Raw genomic sequence first — 9,187 nt, forward strand, 5'->3', positions numbered from 1 at the left:
TCAGTGTAGAATGGCCGACTAGTTTGTGTCCACTTTATTACATAAACAATTTATTACTATCATGTACGGAGTTACTTATGGGCTTGTTCATTATTTGTTATAAGTTTTTTTTTTTAGTTTAAGTCAAGATGAAAAACGCACGTGTGTGATTGAGCTAGTTTCTAACAAACCCCATAATCCTAAGATGGTGAAGAACCATCTAAAATCTGTCAGCAGTTTCGATACCAACAATTAATACACATAAATACATGAACGAAAACTGAAAAATGCGGCGGACCTTGACCTACATGTACTTAAAACTCCACCGCGGAAACCAATCCTGATATCTGATAGTAAAGGGAAAATATTAAGTGGCAAAATCAGAGTAAATCAGGAGACTTTTATAGACTTTGGGTTGAGTCCGGGGCTAATGTTGAGAACCGTTGTAAGTTTTTGAAGGAGAATTTACAAGCAGAACTTCAACGCCTGGGGAAGATCCCCTTTGTTTATTTTTATAGGTCCGGACTTGTGATTTTCTGAGAAGGATTTTTTACTAAAATCTAGGACAAAGTCTGCTATGTCTGAATTATGCACTGGTTTGAAATCATTACTGCAGAACTTTTGAACAATGGCACTAAGCCTGTTTATCTTCATGTGCCGGTCTACTCGATTTATCATTGGAATGAAAAGCATGGGTATGGAAGTAGAGTATGGAAATTTAAGAATGATGATTAAATTTTGCACCAACAAACTGAATGTCTGAATATGTATATTGACGGTCTAAACCGCATGTTTCATGCCCATTCACCAACATTTTCTTTGGAGCTACAAGAGTCCAGGAGAAAGGATTATCTCGACAATTATGTTACTGAATATAGTTTTCGTTTTACCCGCTATACTGACGGACTGACAGTATTCACCCAAAACAAGTCTTGGCCAAACTATGGTTGATTAAACTTACACAGCTGGTCGAAACTTATTGCTATAAATAAATATAATGAGGTATGATTTTTGACTTCTGTTTCTTCGTATTATGTTACCAATTACTACGTATATTTCCATCTACATCAAAATGTCTTTTTGGAAAGAATTGTCTTTCTATTTTCCGTCCATGTAGTTATTTTTTGGAAACAACTGTGCGTTCATTTTCCGCCGGTGTTTCAATGAACAAGTTAGAAGTACATGTGCAACCCTGGGAATTCAAGCGAAGCTCTATCGTTCGCAAAAACTAACGAAGCATGTAAGTATAGGGTCCATGAGACAGTGGTTGCAGCAGTGAAACAACAAAAAGGTAATTTTAAATCGTCAGAAATGACGGAAATAAAACAAAATCATCTAACGGCCAAAGTTTCAGATTTTTCCGTTCAGCGTGAAAACCCAGGTCGAAATTTACATGTTGCATCATCACGACTTAAATATGTAGATCAAGGCCCCGAAATGTGAAAACTGAAATGAAATGATACAATACATGGGTCCTCAGTGTTTCTAATGTGTCAATTCAGGCATATGAAACTATTTTGTAGAAACTCTTGCAGATAATCTAGTCAACCTATTCAATGCCAGTTGTGCTATTCTTAGAACCATTTTGCACTTCAATGCTACAAGTTTAGACCCCGACCCGTCACACAAGTGCCGAATGCTACATTTGTACTATTGAGTGTCAGCTTTGTAACAAAGACAATAACGTCAGTCAGGAGTGTTATCTTTTCAAATCCTTGAATTCGGGAATCAGGTAAATCCCGAGGGACGAGGGGCACACACCATCGGGCAGTCGATAAATTTCAACGTACAAAGTCCGTCGTCAAATAATGTTATGAGCAATATGAATAGTAGCATTACGACTGAACCCGATAATGACGATTCTGTTGATTCTAATGTTAAAAAGAACCCTGCATATTTGTTCTTACAAGTGATTTTACATAAAGTTTGAATTGCTGCCTTATTAGATACAAGGACTTCCGTCAATCTTATACCTAGTGATTTGTTTAATGAAATACCTGACAAGTTGAAAACGTCCGTTCATACTCAAGATAAAGACTTTCTCTCGCTAGTTTTGGATAACAATCAGAAAATTGACGTACTCGGCACGGCTCCTGTCAATATTTCAGTAAAGAGTGAGGTACATAAAGTTTTTGTGTATAATATATTGAAATGTACTTCGTATTCATTAGTTTTGGGGACCAAATTTTTGATAGATAATAAAGTGGTTCTCTATTTTTCTTCGTTGTCAGAAGATGCAACACAAACTAATGTTCGCAGTACATACCGTATTAGTGTACCGCCAAAAATGAGTTAGTTGTGTATGGGGACACAACGGTATTTGTTGTAAAACGAAGTACATTTTGTCTCAAGGTCTTATGACATCATAGGCATTAATCACAGTCTCTGAAATGCGTAGTGTACACGTCAAAATACTGAATGTAGAGAATACAACGGTTTCGATTCCAAAGAGGAAAGAGATTGCTCATTTTACTAGAATAGACTTCTGTCCATGACAAAAGTCGAGCAAACTCAAAGTCCCACCGTTATTTGTGTGTCAATGGAACGACAGCAACACCTGTCACATGTGGTGTAATCCAACCCTTACATGTAGTACTACCGAGAAACAAGAGAGTTTCCAACAATGTATGGAGAATTATTAATGAAAACAAAACGTTGTTTGTAACCAAGTCAAATCCTAGTCTCGGATATACGAAACTACTGAAACATATTGTTATAAAACAAGATTTTTTAAGCCTAAAAAATCGAAGACCTCATATATTACACCCGACAAGCGTGAAATTCTAAGACATCATCTCGATCATTTATTGGACCAAGACATAATAACACCGAATGAAGACGCCCTAATTACGAGTCCGGTTGTATTGGTGATAAAGTGAACAAATATTTCAAAGTCTATGAATACTGGTCGGGAATCAAGCATCTCATAATATCGAGACTTTAGATACTATAATTCACAAATCCAACAATAAAGTTATCAAATTCCAGGCCTTCAATAACTTACGAAATCATTTTTACAGCATACCCCTAACTTCATAACACCAACTGACATGTCTTCAGGATTTTTTCAGATGAGTATAGACAATGAAAGCATACAATATACAGCCTTCAATACTTGCTTTGGCTCGTACAAATTTCTTCGTTTGCCAATGGGACTGTCAATCTTTATCTGTCAAGTTATTTATGGACAAACTTTTAAAGGGCCTAACATTCAAAACCTCCCTGTTACATGTGCCTGGACTACGTGGTTGTGTTCTCTGAGGCATTCCAATCTCACATCGAAGATTTACAAGGTGTGTTCGATAGGTTTCGTCTGCCGGACTGAAACTTAATTCTAAAAAGTGTTCTTTTGCTCAGCATTCATGTACGTTTTTATGTCACCGAATATCCAGATCGTGTTAAGGCCATAAAGAAATGCCTAATTCCGTCTAATGCGCAACAACTACATCGCGCTCTTGCACTGGTAAGGAAATTGATTCCCAATTTTAGTGCTGAAGCGAAACCTCTATACAAGCTACTGAAAAAGGCTCATCTTTTAGTTGGGCCTCGTAACAAAATAATTCTTTCAATAAACTGAAAAAATCTCCTTCTCCAATTAGAAATACACATGTACTTGCGTTTCCACGCTTTGACCTAACGTTTTCGTTATCAGTTGATACATTTTGAAGAGGATAGGTTACATGCTATACCAAAATCACCCAGATACCGGTATTAGTGTAGTTAGATTTGGTTCTTTATCATTCAACAAGTGGCAACGTTCATATGGCCCTACAGTTAGAATTACTAGGGTTAGTGTCTAGCATTGTTGATTGTGCGATGTATCTGCGAGGTAACCAATTTATAGTAGATTGTAACCACCAAGCACTTCGTGCTCTGTTTCAAAAACAGTTCCATGCAGTAATATATGAAAGGTGGCTCGCTATCTTACAGCAGTACATTTTCGATATTACAATGTAGCTATATATCTGGAAGTCAAATGCAAGTCCTTGGTGCCCTTTCGAGGTGTGAAGCAGGAGTTCCGGACGAAAACGGTAGTCCAGATGAAAATGACCCCCATTTTTCTGACATTAAAGAGCATATTAGGAATATCAAGTTACCCGAGGAAAACAATTACATGAAATAATAGGTCAGAAGTCAGATCAGTCGAGTAACAATTATGTTGTGAATTTTACGGATACAGCACTAGAAATTCGGTGATTTAGATGCTGGTTACTTTGGTGATTCCCAGGATTGTTCTGATACACATGTATAATCTTTTTACCGTGTGTAAATGGAACAAAAGGTAGTTCCAATAAAACGACTTGTGAAAATGTGAATACAGTTGAAATTGAAATGGGTACTGATAGAAGTTCTCAAACTACTGATCATGCTAGTATGGTGAAACAGTTTCCGGAAAAGGTATACAAAACTGATATTTTAGTCAAAACAAGCGTAATGTTGACTCGAAACTAGATTTTCTTGAATTTGCGCTACTTGATACAGAAATACGTAATAGAGTTGATAGCACCTCTGAAATACTACTAGCGTTTTGGTTACAACAAACAGAAAGCGATAAATCTTCTCTAAGTACAAAGTGTGAGAAATTGGAGTCGATTCAAATTCCATTTTAATTAGCGGTAATGAGAAAGCGAGTACGGGATCTTTGATATGTGTGAAAAATTGAACCTAAAGAGATACCAATGAATCCCGATTATGCGCAGTGGTACACAGCTACATGTGTGATAAGAAATATTTTTCAATTGATAATGAAATCGAAAGAGATTCCAATTACACTCCGTTCCATACAGGGAGACACGACGACAGTGATTTATCGACGAAAATTGGAATCGCAATGCGCGTAGACTCATATAACGCTAAACAGATTTCGTGGTATGTAACGAGCTCCTATTTTATATAAGAAACGCTGAATGCAGAAGAACCGAAGACTTCAAACCAATTCATAAGGTGGTCATTCCATCTATTTTAATTAATCAAGTTTTAGAAATATTTCATGATACCCCGGTGGGAGGACACGGCAGAATTCAAGCAACAATTTTGAAAACTGCCTTCTATTGCGACAAAATATGTACAATCATGTCACGCTTGTCGGTCACGTAAAGTCAACAAAGCTCATACAAAGTCAGCAATATCATTGTTTCGTACTCCTAGTGAATATTCTAAGTATGGGAAGTGGATCTTTATGGACCTCTTTCTATTACGAATAAAGCGAATTCTTATATATGAACGGACTTGTTTAGCAAGCTAGCTTACAATGTTCCTTTGCCGAATTGTGACTCTTTAACCGTTGTAAATGCACTTTTTGACATGGTCTGCATATTTTGTGTATTTGATACTCTCGTATCGGACAGAGATAGTGATACATTGCAAAGTGTACTTAGCGAACTGTGAAACTTATTGGAAATATGCCAGTGTCATTATGACATCTATCACTACTTGGGTGCTTGCAAGAGGACCCATCGCACACGAGCGGTAAGATATAAAACCTATTTAGATCGCCTTAAACCTGCATATGTTCGTGCAGATTACTTTTTACCAGATGTGCATAAATCTAACAGAGCTCAAACTGATCATGTAAGTGAACCTAATATTAGTTCTAGTGACCCTGCATCTGAGCATGCCATAAATGCAACGTGGATACCCTATGAACAATTAAACGCTCATTCTAGATAACTTGTCAAGGCAAATCCACCACCACACGTTTAAAGTCACTCATTGGTGCTTCGTTAGTATGCACATTTTTCATGTTGAATATTTTGAGTGATTACGTGATTACTGATTACATTTACAGCTTTGATACATGTACATTGCTTTTTTTTTAAATTGTGATAACTTTAAAGTGAATACGTTGATTAATTGACCATCTTTTAAATGATTACTTGATATCTCCGAATGAACATTTTAATTACAGTTTATATGATTCAATTTTCATTTAGATTTTAGTTTAGTTTAAACTTATTTTATTTCATATAATCATAAATGTGATAACATACATACAAATATAATAGATATAGGATCCAGAAACAAGCATAGTTATGCTTTTATAAATCTGTCTCCATAAGAACCAGCATGATATTATTGACATTTTTTTCCATGCTCAAATGACAAATACATTGAATAAAATATAGCACAGTATAAGAGCTTATAAAGAATTTAGATTTTCTTGAATGGATTTGTATTTTTGCATTTATAGTTATTTAACATTGTTCTTGAAACACGGTGTACTTTTGTGATTTTGAAGTATATCAAGCTAAGTTCAGAAATTTTCTGTTTTGATTTGCTGTTTACGTAACTGAAATTGCAAGGATGAGATAGAATAATGTCCTAGAGAGATATTGAATAGTCATGATTTTTTAGTAAGGAGTGATATTTGGTACTAATTTAGAGTGGTGTCTATGGGAAAAATAGTAGTGGGATTAAAATAAGATGATATGACCAGACATATTTTGTCTACATACATGTAGTTTTGACATTGCAGATATATTTCAGTTTTAGTGTAATAAATTGCTTTGTCATGATGAGAATAAGATCATGGTACTTTGCTGGTTAATCATTAACGCGATGATCACCCCTATAGCAAAGATTTGCTTTACATTTTTATTATCTACTGCTAGGTGTTCTTATTGAGAAGTAAGATGCATATAATGTATATTTTGTAAATAATCTAGTACTTAAAGGAAACATGACACAAAAATTTTTTTTTTTTTCACTTCTTGGTTTATTTGATTTATTACACGTAATTAATATCATAAAACGCCCCTTGTAGTCACTTACGTCGTTAAATGGATGATAAATTGATTCAAAATCGACGATGACCCAAGCCAGGTAGAAACCTACCCGAGTTAAATTATCTCCCATTTCGGGAAGGAAATGGTTGTGAAAGGTCGTTGTTGGTTCTGACACGGAAAATAATCGAATATGAACGATATTCACGTGTTGGTAATATATGGTGAACATGAAACGAGAAGTGTAGATCGTGCTGTTTGCTTGACAGATTTGTAAAACGATGATTTCTTTGGATGGATAAGTTGTGAAAAATTCTTATATTGGTGGTAAACTGTGGTGCCCTGACGATATTTCTTGGGTCAAATTGGATCGTGCGTTTTAATTTTATGGTAAGTATTTCTAGTTTCCTAGAAAGTAAAAATTATTTTCCTCCGAAGTCGCATATGGTAGTAATTCCCTTAAACTTAACATTTTACCGGTGAAGACACAACTCACGTACATTATTAAGTAAACGAAAAGGGTCAAAGGTTGTAATGTAGAACGTACATGTACTGTCCTATAGTATGGCTATAGCTTCATTTTTGATTTCAATCATTGTACGGCAATCGTATCGATCTTAAAATCATTCAAGATTAGAGTAGAATATAATTATAGCTAATGCATGATTCTTATACACTCACAAGATGACCAGTTACCGATTTTGCCATTTTTGGAATAGGTTCTATATTCTGCTAAGACGCTATATATATGATATTCCGAGCACATTACAATTAGAAAGCAAGTTAAAATTCGTCACAACATTTTGTTATAGGCACCATGGTTATAAGCGAAGAAGGGTCAGATCGTATAATCTGACAATAAAATCTAAGCACACGACCCCCCTCCTGGAAGATAAAAAATGTCGGCGTCTCTATTAGTAAAATAAATATATTATTTAAAAGTTTTGAACTAGCAATTTTTCTTTAAGTGCATCCACATAGCAGAGGCACTTCTTTCTATCAATATCCACAAATACCCTGTGAAGATTTTTGCCCAGGGTACATGTACATATGTACGTGTGGATAGTGATAGAAACAAGACTTAGTGCATGCGACCCGTACCTGTAATTTATTCATGATTGGCCATTGAAAATGATTATTTTCAGTTCCCTAGTACTTCTTAAATTTTAAACATAGTACATGTACACTGCAACAACTGACAAGTATTCTTTTCAGGTTTACAAGTAGTAAATTTCTCTATTTCCTTAATGTTACGTTTATTTAATATTTTCCTTGTTTTCCGTAACAGGATATTTGTATCTGTTATCTTGGTGGTATTTACATGTAGCTATACTCTTACATGTATGTGTTCATGACATATACACATATATATTTATAGTAACTGTTAACTATTTTATTTAAATATACATACATGTATACTATTGTTATAAATACAGTCAGTATCACTATGTAATGCAGTTGTTATTTTACAGGGAAAGTACAGATAAGTGTGATAGAACAGCTTGTGTCGGATTGGATCAGCATGTGTTTATACCTAGATGAACAGCAACAGAAGGAACACATTTATCAAATATGAGAAGATGTCAAGAACTGTTTGGAACAAAAAATGTTTAAAAAACGAAATAAATTCAATATTTATTTATCACACTGTTACTTCTTTGATTTCCGCTATTCCTGGTTTGGTTTCTATTAACAAAACAAAAAATTCAGAGTTGTATCAAACTTGAATGTTGTGTTAATACTTGACTGAATTGGTAAGGGGTCTACCTTTACAGTCGTGTCAAACTGCAGTCCGGGAAGCTTTACATTCCTTGTTGAATTAGAATTGGTTAATATTAGGTTGCATCATATACTTGCAAAAAAGATGAAACTTAAAGAAATTTTGATTGTGGGTAATATTACAGTATTTACACATGTACATACTATTAGATAGATTCAATAATTTTGATAAGAAAGAGGTGTAAGATGCATGCTTTCAGCTTAACGAAAAGATTTATGTCTACTCTAGATTGATTGATTGATTTATTCCATTTCGTCCATGGGTGGACATAGGGCGACTACAGTTTCTCGCCATTCGCTTCGGTTTTGGGCGATGGTGTTACAATTCTTCCACGTACCTGGTACAGGGGATACCGTGATCACTCTAGATTAGGTTGATATTAATGAAATTTTAAAACAGGGTAAAGAAAGGGTTGTATTTATTTTGGATTTTGGAGGAGTGTCGCGTAGTCCTCTGACTAACCAAAATTATGTCGCCATCGGGATGTTTCCCGGTGCTGCGTCCTGCACAATGTGTGCACATGTGTAGTGTAATTATTGCCTTTTCTATTGAAAAAAAATCTGCATAGATTTAAATTTTGTTAACTATAGAAATAGAGACAGTGTGATTGTTACACAAACATAAAAAAATCGGTACTGGAAGCGTGAGAAAGAAATTAAAAGTAAAACGTGAAACTAAATTCATAAGACAAAATGCATGGAATGAC

The 9,187-nt window shown here is 35.0% G+C and overlaps 1 long non-coding RNA gene across 1 annotated transcript; it reads left to right on the forward strand.

Annotated features, from left to right (window-relative positions):
- The first annotated feature begins 5,462 nt into the window (after window positions 1-5,462).
- Window positions 5,463-8,343, forward strand: LOC148616093 (uncharacterized). The gene is made up of 2 exons (XR_015922111.1): window positions 5,463-7,091; window positions 8,174-8,343. It is a non-coding gene; the product is annotated as an uncharacterized LOC148616093 (long non-coding RNA).
- The last annotated feature ends 844 nt before the right edge of the window (window positions 8,344-9,187 follow it).

The sequence above is a fragment of the Perna viridis genome, chromosome 5 (assembly GCF_037379345.1).
Source record: "Perna viridis isolate PV_CMFRI_1.1 ecotype Kerala chromosome 5, ASM3737934v1, whole genome shotgun sequence".
Lineage (NCBI taxonomy): Eukaryota > Metazoa > Mollusca > Bivalvia > Mytilida > Mytilidae > Perna > Perna viridis.